This window comes from Engraulis encrasicolus, chromosome 16 (genome assembly GCF_034702125.1).
Source record: "Engraulis encrasicolus isolate BLACKSEA-1 chromosome 16, IST_EnEncr_1.0, whole genome shotgun sequence".
Classification (NCBI taxonomy): domain Eukaryota; kingdom Metazoa; phylum Chordata; class Actinopteri; order Clupeiformes; family Engraulidae; genus Engraulis; species Engraulis encrasicolus.
Window position 1 is genome coordinate 43406301 of NC_085872.1, and position 13555 is coordinate 43419855.

Sequence of the window (13555 nt, forward strand, 5' to 3'; positions counted from 1 at the left end):
AGTGTCCAATGTCCATGTCTGTCACAAAATGGAATTTCATTTTTTTGTGAGACATGGACATTGGACACTTTCATCATACTCTTCAGTTTCATGAATTTACTCTGATATGAAAAGGTTACTGGAAGGGTTTTTCCAATATTTCTAGGAGTAGGATAGATGCCTACAGACTTCAGTGAATTAATTAAGGGGGGTACAGGTCTTTTCGTCGAATGGATTCTTGAGAGGGGACCATTCGTATGAAACGTTGGACCATTCGTATAAGGCAGGGGATCTTTCGTCGAGGACGTTCCGTCTACCGCAAAAGCCTACGATACGTCCTTAAAATTGAACTGAAGATCCTTAGGTTTGAACTAAACGTCCCTTCAGCCTGCCTATATTAGAAATTAAATCAGCTTTTTTAATGCTCATTTTAACGGGTTTTCTTCAGCCTGCCTATATTAGAAATGTAAATCAGCTTTTTTTAATGCTCATTTTAACGGGTTTTGTTTATTTAAATATGTAAATCAGCTGTTAAGTTTTGTTTTTTGTTGATTTAAACATGTAAATCTATAAATAAAATGTACTTACTCATTTTAACTGGTATGTTGTTGTTTTTTTTACGTTTACGTCGTTACATTTTTTGACAATTTACGTTTACGCCCTTACATTTTTTGACAATTATCTAGACAATATTTGAGAAGCTTTTTTTTCACTTTTACGCCGTTACTTTACTCCGTTACATGTTTTGACAAATATCTGTAGGCCTATGTTACTTTCTACTCCTTACATTTCTGGAACAGTATTTGAGTAGCCCCAGCTGCGGGCAGAGAGGCGGGACCAAGCACAGCCTGCTCTTAGAATCAGAGCAGTGCGGTTTAATGCGTCTAGAAGTGGACTATTGACCCTTGCAGGGGCGGAGTGGCCCACCTTTTCCCACCGGGACAATTTTCCCCTTGGCGGCCCTTTTTTAAAAAAGCGAACAACATGGTTTCCTAACCATAAAGACAAAAACCACGAAATCTGCAGTCGTACTACATGTGGACATTAGTGTTGTCAAAATGTCAACCTGAAGTGGAGAATTTAGCCTACACCTTGATGAAATGCACAGCCAGTGGTGTAGTCTACGTAAAACGCAGGATGCACCCATTTCAACATTTCTGGGATTTCAGTATACCCACTTAAAAATGATAGATCCAATATTTATAATAGCACAAATATATACAGTATACTCACCTCAAAAAATGCTCAAATATTCAGTATACCCACTTCAAACAAGTAGACTACACCACTGGAGCCATCATAACAGTCCAAAGCATCCATAGGCCTACTAGGTTAGGCTACATCACGCTACTGTTCCATGCAAATGTGCACTCCACTGTCATTTTGACAGTTTGAAATTGAAATATCGTTTAAGGAAGACAGGATGAGCATGGGCACAAAGTTTTGAGTGTGGGGATTTTTAGAAGAGTAGGCTTACAAAATATAGTACAGTAGCCTATAGCTTACAAAAAGTCTGTCTACATTGTGCAATAAACCCACCATGCAGCAAATAAGCCAAACCTAGCTACTTCAAAGCACAACCATAAGTCAACAAAATGTATAACCAAACGGTGTAGGCCTACCGTAAAACACTGTCTTCGTCGCAGCAAATGTCTTTGTTTCTTGCAATCACTCCACTTTAATCCACAATTTAGAAAACACACCCTGGTCACCTCAGAATCTTGTGTGGTAATTATTTTGTTCCATTTCTAAATGTGCCACATATAAATATATGTATGATAATAATATTATTTCGACTATAAGGAGATATACTGGTAGTTCTAACAAATCAAAACAAAACCCATTGCTTCTGTTAGGTGCAGTTCTCTTCCTTACCACTTGGTGGAGTCTGTTCGTAACCTAATTGAATAACCACAGAGCAAGTGAATCTGGACTGGAAAGACTGTAAACTGTAACAGTCGTGTGGAAATCGGAAAATAAATTATAATTTATTAATATTTCCATCCTTTGGTAACCAATCTACATATCACAGGTTATTTAAATACTGAAAACGAAACTGTGTTACTAAGATCTTGTAAACTTCCGCGATCTACGGTGTATGAAAATTATCAGTAGAGAAGGGGTGTGGCCAATTTACTGTTTGACACCGTCAGTGAGGTATAGAGCTCTTCAGCGTTGACGTCAACTTGTATGCGGCGTTTGGACTTCCGGTTCCATGGCGATTTTTTACATTGCAAAACGCCATAGAGATTCAGGTTTGGCAAAAATATAAGTTGCACGCCAACAACGAACATTAGCGTGTCCCCGCATCCCTTTCTCATTAGTGGAACGGATCGTATCATCATGTTGGTGTATTCACATGTTAAATCATGACGATTATAATTCAATATTGCTAACCCTTTTCTGATCATTAAAACTTCCGAACTACATACTTTCCTTTGGTTGCCATGGGTACAACCCTCCGCACGTACATGACGTTAGATACAGGCGCCGCTTCTGTAGTCGCCAAAAGCTTCCGGGTTTAGCATATGGACGCAACATCGTATTTATGTCGAAGTTTGACACAAAATGATCAACCATGTCATACCTACAGCCTATTTTTAACACCCTCGACAGTTTGCGGGGGTTCGCAAACCATGTCATACCTACAGCCTATTTTTAACACCCTCGACAGTTTGCGGGGGTTCGCTAAGCGCGTGCTTGCACTCTGAGCTTATTTGAAACTGGCCCCAATTCATTCCCAATGGAGGCCGGAAGCCGATACGAACCAGGAAGTCCTTAAATGCTAACATGAAAGACTACAATCTACTACATGCTTCCGCGTTACTGAAGAACTCTATTGCCGTCTGATATACGGTATAAATACTGGCTAGTCAGCAGGGATGAAATACAGGGTAATGGAAAGTGGGAAGTCAGTGCATTTACCGTAAGTACAATCTCAAAACTTCAGGGCCGGATAAGAGCACAGGACGGCCGCGATATTACATTTCACGGCCGCGGCCCACCGGGACAAGTCCCCGATCTCCAAACGGCCACTCCGCGCCTGGACCCTTGTGCTCGCTTTGAATCAGACAGAGCGCGTCTATGCTATTAGACTAATCTAGAATAATCTAGAAGTAGGCCTATTGACCATTGAGCACATTGTCATGCAGCGAGTTTTCTGACTTTCCGGTAACTTTTTAGATGCGATAAGCACCAGCAACAAGAGAATGCTGTCTGCCGACACTTTGATGTTTCTGATTCTGAATGACAATTAAGTTCGCGCATGAGTCAGAACACTATATAACAGTGTTGAAAACATTACAGAACCCATGCACCTGTGTTAAGTCCATGGCTACAGTAAAGAGAGAGAGAGAGAAGTTAAATCGCTACATTAACACTGCATAGGAGCGCGCACGCTCTCTCTCTCTCTCTCTCTCTCTCTCTCTCTCTCTCTCTCTCTCTCTGCCCGGCGAGGCAATGTTCTTGAGCAATAGTTTTATTCATTGAATAAGCTGGTAGCTGCCTATTTTGTTTCATATGTCTTTTATTGTTGGAAATCGTCCATCGATCCAGTCAGGCTGCCTATTTTAGGCTATAGGCCTATTATTCCCGTGTGTCCTATTTCTTTTGTTCGAAGTCTAAATATGTGGTAAAACTGATTTACCCGCGATTCATATAGGCCTAATGGCACAAATTGAATGACAATAAATAGTTCGCGCATGAGGCAGACAAAATAACCAATTAAGGGAGCTACAGTGTGAAGATTTAAAAAAAAAAAAATGTTCCTCTCAATAATATAACATACTGGCTATCTCTAGACTACATCACAAGTGAGGTCTGGGATGCCATCTATTCATTTTCTTGTAGGGAAGGTCGATCTAAACTATTTAAAGCTTGATTAAAAGTTTTCACACCTGCCAACATGGTGCATCTGTAAACAAACTACAAGCTTCAGATAGTCACTTAGTCTTAGCCTCCCTCCCCACTCTGTGGTTGGTTTCCCAAATTCTGGAAGATTTCAGCCAGGGTTTCCATGCTGTCCTTCAGATTGGAACGAGTGCACAAGCCAGCATGGGAATTCCCAGACTAACTCCACTATGGAAACAAAGAAAACATAGAGATTGAAGAAACACATGACGAGTTGGAGTTATCCTTTATGTGTGTACTAAGTTTTCTCAACAGAAATTGGAAAGATGATAGAACTTGCATTGTCCAAATGTGATGGTACGGCTTTTAAGATGAATAAACTTTACAACTTAACAAATAAAATACACTCAAAAAATATAGGGGACATCAAAACGATGCAATGAATATCCAAGACAATCATACCTCTGTGAGATCAGCTTGTGCGGATATGAAGCAACACAGATTGTAAATCCAATTTTTCCTATTGTTGTGGAAATGCATCAGAAAATGTGTAGAAATGTGCAGCAATTATCAAGACATCTTGCAGGTGATCTCCACATATCATTTCTACTTTATCTAATCCATTCTGACCGACCTTTAGGTAACATTTGCATTTTATCCCTGTGAAGGTACCATGCCTGTGTTTGTCAACTCACTGAAGTACCTTCGGTAGTGCTTCTCATCCAAGATGGCACCTCATAGGGTGGCAAGGTTATGTAGAGTGTCTCCCAGCACAGTGTCTATAGGATAGAGGGAGGCATGAAAGGTGCCATAGGAGGGCAATAACTCAGATGTGGGATTATTTCCTCCTTTGAGCAACGAGGTAGTGGAGGACCTCACAGTGTTGGGCTGTTATCACAGGTAACCATGTGTGGAGGACCCTCATACACGTCAGCAGCCTTTAAACCTCATTTTGCTTCCTATACACCCATGCACAAAGGAGGAGGTAGCAATCCCGCTGCAGGATTTAATCCTTCCAAAGGCCCACTCCTTTAACGTCTCATGGAGTATGGGTGTGTCAAATGGTATCTCCCCCATGTTCTGAACATTGTGCTGGGAGACACAGTTGACCTTCTTGCCACCACAGCTTGCATTGATGTGATGGTGTTGATGAGCAGCACTAGTGACTTCAGTGGGTGACACCGACTCATGGTACCTCCAGGGATGGGACACTGACAAAATGCAAGTGTAACCAAAACATCAGCCAGGATGAAAACAGATAAATGTTTTGAGGACACCACCTGCAGAATAGGCCTATTTCTATTTTTAAGGGGTGCCTTGGTTATCCCTCGTTTCTACCAATTGACCAGTTTCTACCTGTTGACTTTACACAACAGAAGATAAAATGTGTTGCTTCTGAACTGGTTGACTTGAAGTTGCACTATGTTGTTTTCGTGTCCCCTTTATTTTTTTAGCAGTCCAAAAGAGCCAAATATGTATCCTATCCTATACCCTATCTTACTCTAGGGTATTTGCTGCAGGGTCAGCCATTGGGTCAGCCTTTTCACTCTCACTCATCCACTTCATTATTAGATAATATGTCAGAATTATTAAATGAAAGCATCCAAGGTTGTCTTGAGTCTGTATTTCAGACTACCAATAGTAAGGCTGAGCTTTAGTCATGTATCTGTACACCACTATGTTGGCTGGTGTCAGCAGGTCAGAAATAGTTTTGCTTTTTGGAAGCTTTGCACAAAAACTAGGTCTTTTTACATTGATAATATATTAGCCAAAGCTTAACAGTAGACATACACATGGGGCACCAACAAGTCTTTCTGCTGTGACCTTAAGACGCCTAGTTGCATGCAGCTGAGATAGATAGCTGGGACCCATCCGTTGTTTTAAAAACAAGACATAATGCCTTTAAGTCAATTCTGCAGCCTACTAGGACCCAGGGATGGGAAGTTGAGAATTATATAACATTCCAACATACGATATTTCGCTGACACTTGCACTCAGTCATTTAGGCCTACATAAGAGGACATTGGCAAAGTACAATCTGTGGGGACAATACAGCCATGGCAAGGTGGTTATGAAGAGACTTCACAAGCCTCTTACAAGTTGAGAGGGATGACCCAGCTCTTGTATTAGCTGGTAGCTTTTACCTGTACCACTATTGGGGGGCAATGATGAAGAACAGCTTTGGGCTAGGATGACAAGGTAAGAGAGTTTCTGCTGCAGTATCCTAGAACCTTCAGATAGGCTGGAACAGTTCCTTATGTGGTGTTCTAGACCAGTGGTTCTAACGCCCCCTTTAGTATTAAAAAAATAAATGGACTAATGCCCCCCTGAAGGAAACTAAGCACAGCCCCCTCTCAGCTGTATCCTTCTAAACCCCCCCACCTAGAGGTCCCCAACGCCCCCCTGGGGGGCTATACCACCCCCACTCAGAAACACTATTCCAGACCAACGTAGGCCAGTAGAGGTTGATAAAAAAATCACTGTTGTGACATTTTGGTTAGAGTAAATAACAGATAAAATTGATGTTGGACCATGGTGTTATTGCAATAGCATTTAGGCCTTAGCAAAGAGAGATATCCTCCGCGCTCCTGCACTTCACAATCTGGTGCGTCTCGGGAAAGGACTAGGTAAATGCAGGGGAAGAAAGGAATCACCGGAGCATCTTCAGATGTGGAAAATAGCTTGTTTATTGGGCAAGCGCAAGACTAACGTTTCGACGTTCACACGTCTTCTTCAGAACTCTGAAGAAGACGTGTGAAAGTCGAAACGTTAGTCTTGGCGCTTGCCCAATAAAACAAGTTATTTTCCACATCTGAAGATGCTCCGGTGATTCCTTTCTTCCCCAGCATTTAGGCCTTGCCAGGCCAGAATTGTCATATTCAATGCGAAAGATGCCCATGGCCTGTACTAGAAACTGAGTGGCAAATTATCTCAAGTACTGTCTGATGCTCGGCATAATAACTGGGTTGGTAAGTTGATGACAGAAAATGTATGCAGTCATCATCAATCATGCCACCCTGGTTTATGACTTCTGCAACCACTCATCCATTTATGACATTCACAAGTGCAGCCGGGAGTTTTTAGTCTGTTGAATAATGATTGCTAAATAAAATCTGTGAAAGAAAACGTTTTTATTTTTTGTGTTTTTGTTGTGGTATTGAATGACTGGTTGTAAATGCACATCTTGAGGCATCATGATGCGCCTGTGCTAAGGAGGGAGTCACTCATTCACGCCTATATGCCACAATGTTTTCCTTTCACATATTAGACTTCAAACCTAGATGCACTTGTCTTGGGATTCAGATTCGATTGAAAGTATTTCGTTTCCTAGGAGTATGGCAACAGTGATTGTTTAATGGTTCATTTTCTCTCTTGGCTGAATTCTGCTGGTTCTTGACAGCTGGAATGGTAGACCAGGGTTGATCCAAAGACGGAAAAACAAAACCAAATGTCACTCAACTCAGGTCACAACTTGAGAGCCCTGGTCAGTAAGCTGCAACGAAGTTTGTTAGGAGAAACGGCCATATGACACAAATAAGCAATTTTGTGGAATACCACTAGATGGAACTATTATACTTCCTGTTTAGCACAGTGTGAGTGCCGTGGTAGACTACACACTACAGATTGTTGTTTTCTTTTTTTTTTTTTTACAACATTGAAAACCTTATTGGTTCATTACATTGAATGTCCATTCGTGATCAAGATATCCATGCCATTTTGTTCCTATATTTTTTTGGGCCTACACACCAAATTTGATGAATTCTTATGAGAGCAATGTTGCCTCAGCATGCCATCTCACACAGAACGTCATTTGGGCCTTTACCCCTCTCCCCGTGGCAGTTACTCTGCTCAGGTTGGCCACAGGTGGTAGAGTACCCTTTCCTCAAAACACATTTTATTACTTTCTGAATAGGTCACCTCACTTTTCACAAAGTGCTATGTGGGGGGGCGCAGGAGGAGACTTTTTTTTGGATGGCCAAACCTGACACTGGGATATGCTCTTGACCACGGGCAACCTGCTTTATAGGTGGTAGTAATGAAAGACTGACATTTTAGAGGATAGAGCACATGCCATATGCAGAGTATTCTGGGGGAGAGCCCAACTAGGCTGCCAGTTACAGGTCACTGCATTCTGTAAAGTACTAGTTTGGATAGGATCCTTCATTCTTATTGTTGGCATAATGTTTTAATGCACCCAAAGACACATACACTATGTGTATGTGTAATATGTGTAATATGTATGATATATCCTTATGTTAACCTAAACCTAAACCTAAACCTAAACCTAAACCTAAACATAAACATAAACATAAACATAAACATAAACATAAACATAAACATCACCTAAACCTTGAATTGAAATGTTATGTCTGGTTTATTTGTTCCTGTCAGATTAAAGGGGAGATTTGGCTGTCAGGTTGTCAAATTTCCACAATGCTCCAAATTATTTCACTTTATAATACAATGGTTTTAGATAAATGTTTTTACTAACATCTCCTCATTATATCTCTCTGTCTGTTTGTCTCAGTCATTATGTTGTGCTTTGTTTTCCTGATGCTCTCTGATAGGACTACTAATCCCTTGTGCTGCTGTAACACAGCTAATTTTCCTTATGTGACACTTGTAAGGATTACCTTATCTCAAACCGTGACAGCCATCTTCCACAACTACAGCCTCTTAGGAGCCACAGCTGGACAATACTTGTATAGGAAGTCTATCGATGAAAAGCCAAGCAGAGAGCACGATTGCCTTTATTCTTTCTCATGGCAGTTATTGATGTCCATTTTCTGCCTTGCCTTGTATTGACATGTTGCTTTTATACCTGCAGGACCTTGAAGAATAAGGCCGGTTCATCCACCAGCTGATAGTAAAGATTGTCTCCCACTCCCCACGGCACGTGATGGTTGTACAGATGCTATATTGGGCATTTGAGTTAGACCAGAATATGTTTGCATGCCGCACATGTGTTCACTGTCTCCCAGCTGTCCCAGGGAGCTCTTGACAGTAAGAACAGCTTTCACTCATTCCAGTCTTTTCAGTTGTGGCATGACGGAAACAGAATATATTGTCCACTAAAATGAAGATGATGCTTTTTCTGAATGCACCCCCAGTGGTTGAGACGATATATATTTACTTGGAACTATATGCCATCATTTTGAACATTGGAATTTTCAATTGACCTGATGGTGTACATGACAATCTGTGAGTGACGAAACCTTCTCTTGTCTTTGTCTCTTGATGAGTTGCCAGTCAGTTTATTGGATTGTTTGGGAATAGGTAATATAAATCACGTTGCTCCGTTATAAAACATAACAAAGGTTTCCTCATCCCTCTGTGACATGTTAGAAAGTAGCATGCATTTAAACTTAATTTAAGTGCAATTCCTCCACTGACGTCTAAACTAATAAACTGGAAACTTACGTGCAACCTACATTTTTCCTCAGAGTAAATATTGTATATGGTTAAAGCAACACTTATTCAACAGGTATACAAATGTAACACTTTTCTGCAAATTTTACTGTGCACTTGTTGCACTCAATTATTGAACCGTACAGACATCACATCTTTTTTTTTATCAGCGTTCCCTTTAGGCGTAGGCCTGTGTGTTTGCTGTCTTCTTAAAGGGACAGTTTGGTCAATTTCAACAGGCAGTTGTAATGCTCACACTACCCTGGACTTGTCAGTGCCTGAGATTTTTTTTCCTTCTTCTTCAGCCGTTTCCGAGATCCTGGTCATTGTAATGGGGGCAGCTCTTTGTTTACATTTCAAAAAAACATTTTTATTTATTCCCAAAAACAACCAAAAGGTTATAAAACATCAGCAGACAACTAGCAAACAGCAGTACCTTTTGGGAAAATATTTGGAGTTGGCCTATGTTTCATTTTTTGAAAATGTAAACAAACGCTGCCCCCATTAGAATTGCTCATATCTCGGAAAGGGCTGAGCCGAAAAATGTGGCATCACCAGGTACTGACTTGCCTGGTTAACACCAGACCTAATCACAAGTGAGATTAGGTCTGGGGAGTTGCCTATTGTAAATTCCGTATGGGGCCGGAATACTTGGCTATTATGACACACTGCCCTGCTCTCTGATTGGGCAGAGAAACTGTTAAGGTCGGAATGCTTGGCCATTATGACACAGATCCCATGATCTTGTACGTTATGAGTCATCCTCGCCATACTGTCTTTCAGATCGAAACGATTGTGTAGAACTAAAGGCAGTATGGGAGTTCCCAGGCTAGGTACTGACAAGTCAAGGGTAGCGTGAGCAATACTTCTCATGTTGAAATTGACCAAACTGTCCCTTTAAGCTGTTTTTCCTATGGACTACACACAAATCGAATGAAAGACTTGCAAGCCTGCAAGCAAAACCTGGTGTGCATGCAGACCTTCTCTAAAGCCATAGTTACAATACTGTCTGCTGGGATCCAACATAATGTCTGTATCTTACAATAGGCTACATACAAATCCGATACCATCCCTGTGCCTCAGGGCATCATGAGGAGAGACACATCACCCATTTTCAGTGTTTATGTTAATCTAATGCTCATTTTGGTGCATATGTGCTATTTCTCTTCTTGTTGAAATGCAGGTTGTTCACTGTGACAGGGTTTACAGTGGTCTTCATTATGGTACCTCAGTTTTCAGTTACATAACATCATGCGCTTCTTGAGAGATTAGTAGCAGCTTTTCCCTTTGTGTCTTTTGGATTTGGCAATAACCACAAGATCTCTGTCATACAATATCTGCTGGACACACAAAGCTTCACGCATGTGCTCTTTGGGTGTTACATTGTTATGGAAATGTGTCATGTAGTACAACCATTTGCCATTTCTGTTTTTCTGGATTTTCCTGAGAGTTCATGATGAGACATGAATAAGAAGCCACTATAACAGTGCTGCCAGTGCTTGGGCCCTTAGAATCTGTTACACACATCTGCTCACCACCATGTGTCTCTCATGTGCAATGGCTGTAGGCACCCACCCACCCACCACCACCATGGCACTGGGCAGCAGCTGGCAGTCTGAAGTTGTCCCCAAGGACAGATGTGGCTGAGGCCGGGTGATGTGGAGCACTGGCCATTTACATGTCCCACCCACACTATTTCTGCAGGCACATGAAAACCTCCAGCTACTGTAAAACACAGCCCATTAATATCCCTAATCCCTAATGGTATATTAGGCCCACTGGACATTTATAAAGCTGCCGTTTATCCCATTTACCTTCTCACTGCGCTCTGCTAAGGGTGTTTGACCAAAATATCTTGCCATAATATCATAGCATATTTTTCTTTACGAAAGGTATTTGTGATAGTGTAGTGTTTGAGCAAATTAACATGCAGTAGCTTGTGGTTGGCTATAGGATACTTATGCCTCTTTTCCACTGCCGTTTTTCTGATAGCCTACAGCTCGACAGCGACTCGGCCGAGTCGTGCTGTGTAGAGCTGTAGGCCTACCAGAAAACCGGCAGTGGAAAAGAGGCATTAGGGGAGTTCACTGTTTACTTTTTATTATACGGCCTTCCAGAATGTTGCGAGAGGTCCCATTCACTTTCAATGGGCAGCCCCAACGTTCGGTGGTCACTTTTCTGTAATGCCCACCTAATAATACCCGCTGCCAATGGCAACGAGTTTGGTCACTTCAGAGATCACTCTAAAAGTAGATCGGTCATATCTTCACTGATATGTCTTGCCATCAGGTCATGTGGGCAGGGCCGGTTCTAGTCAATTTGGTGCCCTATACTAGCACCACGCTACTTTTTGTGCATTTAGAAATTGTCATTTGTAAACGCTGTATCTGACTGAGCTCAGCTGATCTAGTGCTTATATACTGGGTACCCAGGAATAAATGGTGTCAATGTTTTATTTCCCTTGACACTCTAATTTTATGGGATTTCCAGGCATTATTATTGCACCCAAAAGCCATTTGGCACCCTTGGCGACCAGCCTGTCACTATCGCCAGCCCTGTACACAGGTATTGTGTTATCACCTTGCACAGCAATGCAAATTTTAGTTTAAAAAATATTTCTAAAGGGAGTTATTTTAAAACCAATGTCCTATAGATCCATTCAAGATCAAAATGTGTGCAAAAAGTTTTTTTGTCATACTGTGTGCAACCATGTCTGCTTAGAAGAACTGCAAATACATATGTCAAGTCATTGATCCCCAGGGGGAAATTAAGTACTGCATTAAAAAAGCATTTTGGTATCGGCATGTAGTACATGAATAAATGTGAGATAATCCACAGAAATGCAGATTGAAAACAGCTACATATTGGGAGCATTTGTATCTTCAAGTTTTCAATTGAAAGACAAACCAAACCAGAGGAATAGGGAACAGTAGCCGCAGTGAATGGCCTCTGAATACCATTATGGTTGAGCATTATAGGCCTACATATTTAAGCGGTCATCACACAGGCTATTTTGCTGACCAAATCAAATGAAACTTTGGGAGATATGGGCACATCTAACCATGAATACACATACCACAGGGCTCAGGAACCTTTTTGGTGGAGAGAGCCATGAACGCCAAATTTTTTAATTTGAGAGCCATACCATTTTAAAAAGACTGAATACAATGAAAAGCATCTATTTCAATTAAGCCCAACAGGTAAGTACAGGGTTGTCAACTGTCAACTTCATCATGGCGAGGGTCTGGGAGTCCACTCCCCGAAAATCTTGTATTTCTTTGATGTAATTTCCTGCATTTTGACACAATTTAACCTCCCGTGTCTGGTTTCAACTCAACATGGAACCCGTACTTTTATTTATAAATAAAGGACTATTCCGTATTTCAAGGGACGGTTGGAAACCCTAGGGGAGTAAGAGCCATATACTGTTCCCAAAAGAGCCACATGTGGCTCTAGAGCCATAGGTTCCTGACCCCTGCACATACCAAATATCAGAGTTGCAGATTTGTGCCCTAAGATATCAACATGTATTAATTTTAAGACCACTGCCGCAGGGCTGCAGCTTTGCAGACAGTTCTAATAATGGTAAAGAATAAAGATTAAGATCAAATAATTGAGGACATATACATGGAGCTTTGACAACATAGCTCCAGACGCATCTGTGCAAAGGTTTTGCACTTGCTTCAAAAATTATTTGTCAAAAAGAGTTAGTTTCTATCCTTTTCAGCGATCAATGAAATACATATTTAATAAATTCCAACACCATCTATTGATATTGTGGACCAGTGAAGTCAGACATGTATATGGTGCTACTATATAGAAGAAACAGGATGTTAAACGACCACTCAGAGACCTTCAGCTTTAACTGCAACAAAGTATAAGTGGCAGAGGAGAGAATATAGAGTGATAATCTATAATGCAGCATATCCATGTCAATTCTAAAATAGCAAAATAATAAGCTCTGTGTTATTTCTCAACACCATATTGAAAATGGTATGCTAACTAACAAAGGGGGTGTTTGTATATTGTATAATGTAAGTGGATATGCCTATTATATGTATCTGGACCTTGAGTCTGTTAAAGGTGCACTGTGTAATATTTTTAGTAGTTTATTTCCGAAATGCATGCTGCAAATTCACATTTGTTACCCATTTCACTAATACATTCCACCACCATCAAATTCTAAGTATTCATTATGACTGGGGAAACTGCACTTTTCATAGATGAAAAGGGGGATCTTCTGCATGTCCGTCATTTTTAATTTCCAGAAAGAAGCATTTTAGCTGCAGATCTCACTGTACTTCGGTACTGGTAAATC